This window comes from Taeniopygia guttata, chromosome 3 (genome assembly GCF_048771995.1).
Source record: "Taeniopygia guttata chromosome 3, bTaeGut7.mat, whole genome shotgun sequence".
NCBI classification, from domain to species: domain Eukaryota; kingdom Metazoa; phylum Chordata; class Aves; order Passeriformes; family Estrildidae; genus Taeniopygia; species Taeniopygia guttata.
Window position 1 is genome coordinate 52,143,611 of NC_133027.1, and position 13,009 is coordinate 52,156,619.

General features: G+C 43.1%; 1 protein-coding gene across 4 annotated transcripts in view; it reads left to right on the forward strand.

The window, feature by feature from the left end:
* Positions 1 to 2,500: 2,500 nt before the first annotated feature.
* The window catches only part of PKIB (cAMP-dependent protein kinase inhibitor beta), a 53,645-nt gene continuing 43,136 nt past the window's right edge, over positions 2,501 to 13,009 (forward strand). The window contains exon 1 of one of the 4 annotated variants that reach the window (XM_012572703.5): positions 2,501 to 2,655. The gene's annotated coding sequence lies outside the window, so the exon portion shown is untranslated. Of the gene's footprint in view, positions 2,656 to 2,898; positions 3,065 to 3,121; positions 3,278 to 3,546; positions 3,663 to 13,009 lie in introns of those variants that run through there. The other 3 variants (XM_012572704.5, XM_030267809.4, XM_030267810.4) reach the window with 3 other exon arrangements.

Sequence of the window (13,009 nt, forward strand, 5' to 3'; positions counted from 1 at the left end):
TCAGATCCTATGAAAACCCAACTCAGCAAAGCTCTATCCCCAGGGAAGAGCCATTGGCAGGAATGCCCTACCCAGTGAGGTAGCCTACAGAGAAGGATGGTGCTCCTGCAGCTACCCACTGCTCCCCCCCTGTAATCCCCTTCCCCTCCTGGCAGTACTGCCAGTGCCTGCTGCAGAGAGCAAAACAGTCATAAAAGTCTGAATTTTGTCTTTGTTTAATATTGACTCTATTTATGTCCTGTTTATCTTTAAAATTTTAGATGCCAAGTGGAACATGGAACATGGTCACCGGACTAGCAAGTTCTGGGCCACTGACTTCATTCCCTGTCTCCTTGGCACCACAGTAAACCATAATCTCCTTCCTAAATTTCACAACTGGAATTCAAAAGTAGTAATCTACAGTATTTTCCTCACTGGCTTGTTTCCTGTGACAGCACTTGATCTCATTAGAAGCCTCTTTGGGAGTCTGAAACTCCCAGCAATACATACAATAAAATATAAAGAAAGACAGGTTTGGCATGAATAGTATTAAAGTAGACTACAACTTTTTTCCTAATCCTCCAGATATTTGAAAATATAGGAACTGAACAGGGCTACAACAAGAAAATATTCCCAGCAAGACTTACAGATACGAAATCTCTTTTTCAAGTACAAGAAAGGAAAAATTGAAAGAAAGAAATAGCAGTTTTTAATAAATAAATGAAAGAGAAACCAAGTTGTGGCTCTAAGTAGGGAAGATCCACATTTCTGTCAAGGTATGCCCACAGCAGTTGATCCCAGCTGCTTCAAAGCAGTTTTCCATTGCTGAACACCATTAAGGTATCTGATTCACTCCTTGCAGAAAGGATTTTTCTCTCAGTGCCACACTGGGAACACACACATCCCTGAAGAACTCGTTGTCATGGAGTAATCATCTCACTCATAGGTGTCGTGGTTCCTCCAGGCGTCTGTGTTGGATCTGATTAAGAGCAGGTGTCCGCAGTGCTCCACTCCAAACCCCACACATGAAGTCCCACCTGCACATAGCACATGCCAGCTGCATCAGGAAAGGTGAGGAACATCTCCTACCAGCTCAGAACTCCTGCCACTACCTCAGCCTGAAAGAATACACAAGTTGGGCTCTTCCTCAGAAAACATACAGGTGAGCTGGAAGGATGTCAAGGCCTTCACGTTACCAAGCTAAGTCCAGGACAGGACCTTGGCACTAATACCCATGTATTCTCCTAAGCTCATGTGTTCTCACACAAAGAAAGCCCCGAAAGTGACCAGCACACTGAATTTCAGTTTCTGCTGAATGTAAATCTATAGTGCAAATGCTAACTTTGTGAGAGAATAACTGCAGAATCATTCTTCTTAATAAACCTTCCTTGTAACCTGGAAAAGGAAAGACACCTACCAGTTATTTTTGTCATTAAGCTAAAAATAGTTGCCATAAGAGAATTTTTTGAGAAATCAAGCCATCTGCACAAATAATGAAATAAATTGCAAAGAAACTAATCATTAAAGAAGATACAGCAAATTATAATCTAAGAAAAATATTTTAGAGGGAGTATTGGCAGGACTCCAAACTACAGCTCTTGTACTTTGAGAGGACATTTGGAAAGCTGTAATAAAAATGCAACATTCAACCAATTCTAAGCCATCACCTGAGTTATTTGGTGTTTAAAGTTCACATTGTAAATAGGATTACTTTAACAACATGGCTTAAATAATGTTAAAAATAAATCCTAAGTATTCTAGGTCATGCCAGAAATATGCAAGAAATAAAACCAAGGGATTTTAGGTTCATGAAAGCCAACCTCATTTTCAAAATGGAATAAAATTCTAATCCTCCATTTCTCTTCATTTGTTATCATAAACAAATATTATAAAATGCTTGACATGGTTTGTAGTGTAAACACTGAAAAGCACTGGTAAAATACCCACCTTTGTCTGCATTTGTCCAATTCTCAGAATATAAATGGAAAGTTTCTGAGCACAAATGGAAAACCTCTGTGCAGATTCCCTTTTCATTCGGCTCTGACTGGATATAGGGAAATGGCTGGATGAAATCTCATGTATATGTATATAGATATATAGATTGTAGTGTGATTTTCAAAACTGTTTAAAGAAATTTCAAAATAGATAGAGTCCTTTTGGTACAATTAAAAAAATAAAAAACAACCAGCAAATCTATGCTATGCTCAAAATGTCTAGGTCTTTTAAAAAGCTTTCAAAGCCAGTTTGGTATCATGTAGTAGAATATGCCTGAAGATGTTAATTTTATGTTTCCACTGAATAGTCTTTAAGATAGAGAACTTGCAGCCCTCTTCACAGGGCACCATTTTAAGCAGAAAACGGCAAAGACTGCTGATTCCAGGCCAAGGCTGGATTTTTCCAAACTCCTGCATGAAGCCCCATGTCCCAGAGGCCAGCAGCCTTGACACAGGCGTGCAGCTGCACCACGGCCTCTCCCTGTGCGACTGCGACGTAACAAAGCTCGGAGCCAAAAAGGGTCACATCTGGCTACATCCAGGTGCCAACTTTTTGTCACACGCTCGCTGCTTGCGTCGGGCAGGAGTGGGAGGATGTCCTGTGTCATTTTGCTGGTGCAGTTTGAAGGACTGCAGCCAAAAAGAGGAGAAAGAAAAGGGAGTAAAGTCAGCAAAGCTCCAGGTAAGAGCTGCTTTCCCTATTGTTTTTAGGGCACCAGAACCTGCTGTTTCCCCCCACATCAGTTTGCAGCGGGACAGGGACCCTCGGCAGCTGCGTCCCTCCGACTGGCTGCCGGGGAGGGGGTGTCCCAGCCAGGTCCCCTCTCCCGGCGGCGGCGGCGCTCGGTGTTTCGGGGAACGGTGCCCCACGCCGGCCACCTCCAGCCCTTGGCAGCCCCTGGGGCGCGGCCCTCCCACGCCGCTCCCGCCGGGACGGGCTGCGGGGCCGGGCCGCCGGGGGGGCGGGCACGGCATCCCGGCGCCTCCCGGCGCGGCTCCCCGGCACCGCATCCCGCGGCATCCCGCCGGCCCCGGGCACGGCCGCGGCTCCCGGCGCAGCGCCATCCGAGGGCAGCGACCTTCGGCGCCGGGTGAGGCGGCGGCGGGCGGGGACCCGGGGACGGGCGGGGGGCGAGAGGCGCGGCCGGGGCCCCGCTCCGCCCGGGCCGTGGCTGCCGGGGCTGGGTCGGCCGCCCGGGCCGGCTGCCGGCCGGGAACATCCCGCAGGAGCGGCGGGGTCGCGGGAGGAGCCGCCCGCCCTGCGCCCTCAAAGCGGAGCGTTCCCGGCGGCGCGGAGTGCCCAGGTACCGTGCGCGTCCCGCCCGGCCCTGGGCAGCCTTCGGGCAGCGAAGGGAACGGGGAGAAGTTTGGAGCAGAGAGCGGGAGCGGGCGGCCCGGCAGCTCCGGGCGAGGAGCGGTGAAGCTGCCGGGGAGGGTGGTCCTGGGGACGCGGTGTCCCGTGCCCGACCACCGCGTCCCAGTCGTTCTTCGGGATAGGTGACGGGTGATCTGCTTGTGCCTCCCTGCCCTGGATGCTTCCGGACTGACCAGCTTTAATGTTTCTTAGCGACAGGTATTATTTAGCTTTATGGGAAGCCACTAATCGGTGTCATACATAGGCTGCCTCTCATCGGGAAGGAAAGTGAAATGACTTTTTCTCCGGCAGAAAAGCAATCAGAAGTGCGGCAGGTGCGATTTTTAAGCACGTCTCCTTCCTGAAATTATGTTTATATAGTCAAATTAATCAGTGGTGGCAACACGAAGGCTAGAGAGTAATTTACTGCTGTAGGTATATTACAACACATATTTGAAACATAACCCTTGTGCATTAAGTCCATAATTTAAGTTGCACGGACAAGATAATGAACAACTAACATGCAGCTTGTGGATGCAAAATATATTCCTAGAGAACCAGTTAAAATACATCACTGACTTTCAGCTTTCTGTGTTTGCAAGGAATGTCCTTGTACTTAGGTCACATGTGAGGCAGGAATTTTTTTTCTTTCTGATTGCCACAGAATGTTGGCAGCAAGAGAATTGTTTCTTAATCCAGTTATAAATGATGCTTCTTAGCAGTTGAAGTTATTTGTGGACTCTGCAGAGCGGGCAAGCATTTTCAGCAAAGAGAGAAGTAAAAGAGTATTAAAAATTCCTGAAGCAATGGATAAAATTACTGTGTACTTCTGGGGGCATTGTGGTTAGGATTGGTTAATGTGGAAATAGACAGGGCACATTGTCTTACACAGTATAACTTCATCACCTTCTATATCTAGGAAAAAAAAATTCATGGTGAAAAATTTGATCAAAACAGAGACCTTAAAAACAGCTGAAGGAAAGACAATGACACTTTGTTTATCTTTTCTGACTGAAGAAGTCACGGGGATGAGAATGGTCTGAGTTACTGAGTTTTTTATTTCAACTTACAAAATTATCTTTGAAGTTTTGAACTTGAATGTGCATGCCATGATGGTTTTGAAATATTACATTGTGTTTGATAGCAAATAGTTACAAATTTAAGTAAGATAACTTGAAACTTAACTATAAATATTCACATAACTTCTAAAAGCACACACTTTAGTGTTCTATTAGAGTGGAGATTTAGTTCTGTACCTTTGTAATACATCCTGTTGGAACAGAGACCAGTCTCTTTTCCTTTTTCTTTTATTTTTTTAATTAGATGTGTCATGACAGTTACAAATTAAGGCAAAATATCATAACACATCAGTATGCTATAAAAATATGCATGAACTTCAAATTCACTACAAATTTTAAAAATATTGATGCAAATCATGAAATGCAGAGAAACTCAGGTCATATTGTTAATCTGTCTGAAAGTGCAAAACTGTTCTCTTGTGTCCATCTGACTATCCTGTTAACAAATAATATTTTCTGTTAGTATACTGAGGAGGGTTTTTAATGAGCCTTTCAGAATGTCACTGTTTCCTTCAGTTTCTAAACCCTGAGGTGGAAAATCCGTGAGGAATCGTTTGTGTATTTATCGCCACCAGCTCAAGATAATACTTTCCCTGAACTCCTGCTGGCCTTTTTGCTGGACTTTGTTGATTTCTCCTCCTGGTGAAGATGCCTGAGGACCACACTCAGTTCTCTGGGTGTAGCTTCCTTTTGAATGGCTTTGCAGGGAAAGTGAGGGAAATTGGTGTGTTCTCTCCACTTCTTGGTGTCCAAAGAGCCTCTGTGCATTGCAGCTTCTCCCCAGGGTGCACCTCATTCTCTCAAATAGTTTTGTGAGCAGTGGAACAGTTCAGGATGTTGGATTGATGTTTTGCACTCTGTGGCATCTGGACTGGCCAATCAGACCCATGGGATCACCACCACCACTGAAAGGGGAGAATTACAAAAATAAATCCAAGTGATTTTGTCTGGTAGAAGTATTTAGACAGTCAAACATCTGTGTTAGAATGGATTAAGATTCTGGCGTTCGCGTTTTTATGAGGGGATCATCCAGATTTTCATTGCAGACTAAGAGTGTGGCTTAGCAGAAATCCTAGAAAGTCAGAAATGGTGATCTGTTTGTGAAATAACGTCTTCTATACTTGACTTTAAAAATCTGGCTTTAGATGTTTTTCCCATTTTAGATTTATGTTTGTTATTTCTTCCCTTCGGCCCTGACTATATTAATTTCAGCCTGGTTTCCTAAGGAGATGAAGCTGAAATAATAATAATGCTGTCTGACTGATAGCTCCCCTCATTACCTTGGTGTATTTTTTTTTACCCTTGGGGATTCATTTCTGCCAATATAAACAGATGAGAGGAGATTTCAAAGTGATGAAATTTTACAAACCTCAAGGCTTCTGGCCAGGGAGATGAGGGAGATACAGTTGATGCCCTCACTGAAGGAAGCACTGTAGCAAGCATTCAACTTAATAGATATCTGAAAATTTGTACGGGTGCTACATAGGATGCTGAGCTTTATAACTTCTGCTGCTCAAGGCTTGGTGATTATATTTTTCAATTTCTTTGCTCCGTGGGAATGCACAGTATTGGAAGTTTTGATTGTTCTTTTTTTATTTTCTCCATAGCCCTTTCAAAATAAGCTCAATAGGTCTGAGATGTTTCTGATAATGAGCTATGAATACAAACTGTCATTCCTCAACTTCATGAGCTGATGTGTTGCTTTCCTTGTCCATAACTTAATGCTTCTTGATACAGGGTTGATAGCCAGTGGTGCAATAATTTTCTTTGTTTTCTTGACTCAGTGCAAACACTCGATTACTGTGGTCACAATAAAACCTAGCTTCTTCCACAATCTCAATTGCTTACAAGTTTTTGATTTGACTTTAATTTGCTTCCTACTGCCACTGCTGTTTCTTCTGGTTAAGGCTACATCTGAATGTCCTCTTCTGCTTTTTCTGCACAGCGGGATGCTGTAACACTCTCCCCATGTCATGAGAATGATAATGGAGGAGAAATATGAAAAGGTGTTGTGAGTTTATCTAGCAAGACCTTCATGAATACATGTGCTTTTATTGACTTTTAGGTGGTGGTTTTTGTACTGATTATTTGTTCCATTACACAGCTGAGGAGCTGTGTTTATGGGTAATTGCCCATTTTCTCCTTTCTTGTCTTGCCAACATTAATAGCATCACAATACTTGTGTGTCTTCTCTTTCATTATCTCCCTATAAAATTACTATGGGTAGGTTTTTCTGAAGTGATTGGGTTTGATTGATTTTCTTTTTCTTTAGAAAGATTTTATAGTGTATTAAGTTGATTTTCTAACTTTTGTAGAAATTGTATCGTCTAGCCTTGCTCTCTGGGCATGAATGTACATATATAAATAATAAAGTGCTCGCTGCATAATATTGATTTCTTTGAAAATATTTTTCTGCATTTACATTGCACAAAGTTCTCCTCTATATATTTTCAGTCATTTATATACATTAAAGCCTTCATTCATTCTTGTATACACTTGTATAGCAATTCCATTTGACTTTATTCTCGTGTTTGATATTAGCAAGATGGACGAGGTACACAGTGATGTCTTTTTTTCTGGAAACAAGCACAAATGCTTATACGGTGTTTTGCCCCACCTCATCCTCTTGCACTTGGATGGAGCCAAACATCCTTCCCTGCTGCAAGGACCTGGCCTCCTGGCAGCCCCACACAGCTCTCCCTGTGCTCCAGGTGGCTGCCACCCCGCAGCCTGGGCTGGGTGCCTCCCAGCTGGTGTCAGAGACAACTCCCGCAGCAGTTTCTCACCAGTGGTTGCATCACTCCCAGAAACGTGGGAAGTAGCATCATAGGTAGGTGCTACCCAGTCTGCTTCAGTTCAAATGCATCCAAGGGATGGATCTGAAAACCCTGCCAGTGGGAGTGTTTAACTTGTGCTGTGATGAAAGATTGGGTAGGACATGCAAACTTGTGCCCTTACCTTGGCAGGGCAGAGAAGGACAGTCACATACTGCAGAGAGGGAGTGTGGCCTCTGCCCAGAGACCAGGGGGAGGGCTGGGGTGGGCTGGCAGCAGGAGTCCTTCACATGGTTTAGCTGTGGCTGAGGCAGCGCATCTGACTACAGCCAAAAAAACCACTGTCAGCAAAGGAAGGTGATGATTTGACTGGGGTCAGGTTTGCACTGAGACAGACCTTGAGCAGCCTTGGGGTGTGGAGCTCTGGCCAGGTGCACCCAGGCTGAAGTATTTTGACAGAAGGATTTCAACTGGCTTCCCAGAGCACAAAAAGCACTGAATATAAATATATGCAGCAGAGGTTTTCTGCATGTCTTTGCTTTGGTATGTGACATCTTTCCGTGCTGAACCCAGAGGCAGAGGCAGCTTCTGTGCTGGGTTGTGCTGCAAGGATGCAGCTCTGAATTAAAAATATTCCATTTTCTGCATCCCTCTGAAGATCCCAGAAAAACAACTGCAGATCAGGGAGCACTTGCTTTTTTTCCTTTTCTTGCTTCTTATTTTAACCTACAGATTAAGCAGCATTTACTACATATATAATAATAGCAAAACTATCTCTTGTTGTCTTTCCCTATCCTGTCCACATATTCCATCCAACAGAGGAAGGTGAACTGGGTTTACAGTACACAGTGATGTTTATGCTTGCAGCTCTGAACACCTGCTGAGGCAGAACAGCTTTCCAGCCCCCATGGACAAATGGGTAGCCATTTATTTTAGCCTTTTTCAATTACCTTTGCAACCAATCCACAACACTGGATTGGTTGCAAAGGCTGGAAATGCAGAAGTTTGTCCATAGGCTCCTGAGCAACCTGGAACTGTGATTAGTAATGCAGCTTTGGAGTTGTTGAAATGCCCTTGGAAGATGTGCAGCATTCAACACCACACAACTTGGTGTTCTGTCTGTATAAAGTACTGCCCTTTTCTCAGGCTCAACATCCCTTTTAAGGTTTGTTTTGCCTACTTTGGAATCTTGTGTCATTTGTATCCTTTAGCTGAGCACCTTGACCCATCAATATTTTGTATCTTCTTCATTACAAGGTACCTTGGCCTTGCTCAGACAGATGCAGAAGCATTGACAGCTCTTAAATATTTCATACTAACTGATGAAAGTGCTCTCTGGTATTTCACAGAGTGATGACATAGAGATTGTCATTGAGATGATTCTGTACCCTTCCTATGTCTCATCAAAAATAGCTTTAGTTCCTGGGCAATACATGGTATGATTTTTCATAAGCAGTTTCTATCTACAAAGGTGGATTTTATAGTCCTTAATTAAGAGGGTTTCCATTAAATAGTGTTGGTGTAATTTGTCCTAGAAGTATATATGTGGAGACCTTGGTATGTCTCTTCCATCTGTTGTGGACGAGATTTGGTTGGGTAAGAAGACAAAAGGAAACAGAAGCTGAGAAGGTGATGCCTAGAAATGCTGTCTGTGAGTGGACAAGCAGTTCTGAAAACAGTATTTGAATTAGAATTTCCCCCATAGTACCAAGTTGAAGAATACAGTTTGCCTGAAGTATATGTATTTCTCAGGGCTTAAGCAGTTGTGAATAGCATTGTTTGCTTTGGCAGATGACACAAAAAGTGTTAAGTGATCATATGGCACTTCATCTTGATTTAAGTCCACAATACTGTGGGAGTGCTGAAGTTTTTCTGCTGTTTGTATGAGTTGAAATTTTGAGGACTGGCTTTATAAACTGCTCTGGAAAAAAAAAAAAAAAAAAAAGGAAAGCCAACCTGGAACTGAGGAGCAGGGCAGAGCTCTGCAATTGTTGTCATTTCTTCCAGAAGATGGATGGGATACTGCCACAGAGACAACTTGTGATGAGAAGATGCTGATTTAGCTGCAACCCTTCCTGTAGCAGAGCCGGGCTTGGACACAGGCTTGTGGTTCCCTGGACACAGGGAGTCAGATAATGCTGTGGAGTGTGTCAGTGTAGTTCACCTTTCTTGTTTTCTTGCCAGGATGCACTCTTCTCCAAGGAAGGAGCCATTTTCTAGAGTATCAAAAGCATGATGGTCGTGTCTGGAGCAGTTGCCCCATGAGGACAGGCTGAGGGATGGGCTGGCACAGTCAGGAAGAAAATGGCTCTGAAGGTGCTGACAGCAGCCCCTGGTACCATGGGAAGGGAGGTGGTCAAAAAGAGAGAGCCAAAGACACAGGGGGCATCAGCTGGACCAAGCCAGAGAGGTTCAGATGGTGCACAAGGAGTCCAAGGAGGAAGAGGTGTGGGCTGCCCACAGTGGCTGTACCAGTTCTGCTCTGGGGAGTTCCAGCCCCAAGGGAGCACAGCAGTGATCAGCCTCATCTGACCCTGGTGCTGGACCAGGGAATCCTGAGCCCCATCCAGCCTGAGCTCTCCTGTGACCCTGTCATTCCAAGATCAAAGCTGAGCCTCTAAAAAGTTGCTGTGAAGCCTTTGTTCACCATCTGTGCATGAAAAACATAACAGGGAAGTGGAACCTTATTTAACAGACTGAAAAAAGGCCAGTTGACTGTACCTTTAATGAGAAATAACAAATAGATGCTAACAACAGCACAGTGGTTTGCATTCCCTGCCTTAAAATATCTTGCTAATACAGTCTGCCTCAGATATGGTTAAATTCAGTGTTGTAAAACAATTTCTAAGTGTACAACATGTGATCTGTTTCAGGCTTCAAATCTAATTCAGTCTGCTGCAGCTTTTGTTCACTTAAGAAAAGCTTTCTCCAAGGCACAATACAGTATGGTAGAAATGCAGGGACTTCTGTAAACATGTTTTGCTAAAGCTTTAATGTGATAGTTATGTTCTGTGTTCAAAAATGAAACAGCCTGCTGCTTTCTTGGAAGTAGGCATCATGTGCAACCTTTAAAAGAAAGGTCCCTAAGTGATGATGGTGTCTTCTAATGCGTCTTGCTTGTTTTTCTTCTTGGAAAGGTCAGGTGTTAGAAATTCTGTTGTTACCACTCTTCTGATATTTTCTCTAAATTTCTTCTCAGAAGAGCTGGATTGCAGTGAAACCTCTTGGTGACAAAGCCTCCAGAGAAGACAGCCACTGACTAATCTATTATTAAGACTGTGAGTCGCTTCTGTTTAAGAAAAAAATACTAAAGAACCACACCAAAAAGTAAACTATAAGCAATTGCTTCTACAATAGATGGAGTTTCATTTAAGCAAACATCAGGCAAAAAGCTCCTCTCCATGTTGTCAAAGCTGTTTCATAAGCAGTGATGAACATGTGTTCCCTGAGTAACATAAAAGAGTCAGCATTAAGAAGCCAGTGGTGCTTTCAACTACTTCCCCTCTCTTCCCCATCATTACTCAGAAACTGTCACTAAAAGTGCTTGCTGTTTACCTCAGAGAGCTTAAAAAATATTAAAAAGGTGAGTGTGTGAGGGTTGGAGGAATATTTTTTCTTTCTCCTTGAACTTGCATTTGTTTGCTGGAAAAGCTAGAAGTGTGGAAGGAATAAATTGAATAAAAATAATTCTCAGCCAGTTTCTAATGGAAACAACCTATTATTGGTGTGATTGGAAGGTCTCCACTTGAACATAGAAGGTGTTTGTCATAAGGCATGATGCTTTTAGGAAAAAGTATCACTGAAAAGACAGGCAATGCTGGCTTTTTCTCTTCTGAATTGGTAGTTTTATTATTTACAGTTTGAAGAGAGAGTACATGCTGTCCACACAGTTCCTTTTATTAATGAGTAACTCACTTTTATGTTCCTTTTCTCCTTCTGGATTCTCATTAGTTACAGGTAACTGGAAGTAACACTCCAAAGTAAAACAGAATAATTTGGATGGTGTGTTTCTCAAACAGATTTCCCAAGAGACTCAGTGTGTTCTGTTCTAGCAAGTTTTTAAGCTAGAAAAAAAATTAAGATTATTATGATGCTATTATTATTATACTGATTCATTTAGCTTTAATGACTATTAAAATAATTCTAAATGGAAACCTACTTGCTGTAATCTCGTTTAAGGAGATGTAATTTCTTGGGTTGAGTCAACTATAATAATTCACACATCTTAGCATGGAAATTGAATGTTGTTACAGAAACTTAGTTATCTTGAAGAGATGCAATGAGACATTCAGCTGTATATTCATTGTGTTAATTAAGTGACTGGTTAACAATCCAGCCACTGTAGAGAGTTAAATTTTGTCATATAAAGGGAGAATGAAGAAAGCTGGAGGCCTCTTTAGTAACAGTTGGTGGTCTACAGAACATAGAAAAAGGCTGAACAAATTTATCCAGCTGATCAATTCTGCACATCCACATGGAGTTATATCCGCCTCATGATTCTGACAACCAAAAAAGTCAATTAAAACTTCACACCTTAATGATTTTAAAAGTTGCTTGCTCTTAAATTTTTGTAAAACCTAGAACCTGAGGTTGTGTTGCTTAAAATTAAATAAGTACTCTGGAAGATCTGAAAGATGAAATTTAGAGATGCATCTTTTTTTTTTTTTTTTTTGATGAAGCTTTTTATGGCTTAATGGCTTGATTAATCCTTACTAGAAATATTAAATATGAATTTTTTTTCTAGGTATATATTTTGAGAGGGAATGGTAATTTTTTTGTTTTATCTGTATCTTGGCCTCATTTCTGTACTTTTTCAGAATGTAGGAAAAAGCACGTAAGATTAGAGGCGAATCAAAGCAAACTAAAAAAGGTCAATTTTAATTTGAATGGCTCAGTACCTCCTCAGCCCCACTCTCACCTCTCCTCCCAGTGCTGTTGCATTTGATCATAGCCATCAAAAAGCTGGGATTTCTAGCCCAGGCCTTTCTGGATGGCTGCCTTTCAGGGCAGGATTGAGTGCATTTGTTAGTGCTCTACTCCTGGTTGAGAGCTGGAGAGCAGAGATAAGAGCTGGCAGTGCTGTCTCGGGGCAAAGGATGTCTCCTGTAATCCCAGTTTCCTGGTTCAGGCTTTCCAGCGTCAGCATTCCACGGAGGAGGAGAGGTGAGGCCGACAGCCCGAGCTGCCATCTGACAGGAATCACATTTGGTGTACGGATGGCAGTGGATCCCATGGCTGGGACTGGGGCAGGGGAGGCAGCCCAGCCTTCAGGCTTAGAAAAGCAGGAGCCCCTCAAAGGTGGAACGTAATTCCCATCTGAAGTTAAGCTGTTCCCAAAATGGCGATATTTGTTCAGATGTCTTAGCAGGAGCTGGCAAGGGCATCTGGCTTCACTCCTCCTGTGCCACTCTGAGCTGCTCCAGCAAGACAGCAGATCCAGCCTATTTATACAACTGAGCAAAAGCGGTGCAGGGTAAGACCTCGTTCTGGTTTTGGGGCAAAGGCCTCGACTGCAGAACACATAGAGACATGCTCTCTTGTTGGAGCTTGTCTTTCTAAGGCTCCATCTCCTAAGTGAGAATGTGACATTCAGAAGCTTGAGGATAGATGGCTCATCACTAAATGGGATGTGATGAGGGGGAAGATGCTCAGCCTCAGGCAGCATGGGAGCTAAAAACAGCTCACTGGTGTTGCGAGCTGTGTTTGCACAGTGCCAGCACAGTCACTGCTGAACTTGGGAGAGGCTGGAGATGTTCTGGAAATGTTCAGAGGAGCAAAATCCTCTGGGGATAATAGCCCCGAAACTGAGGAAGGAATATTATGGCTTGT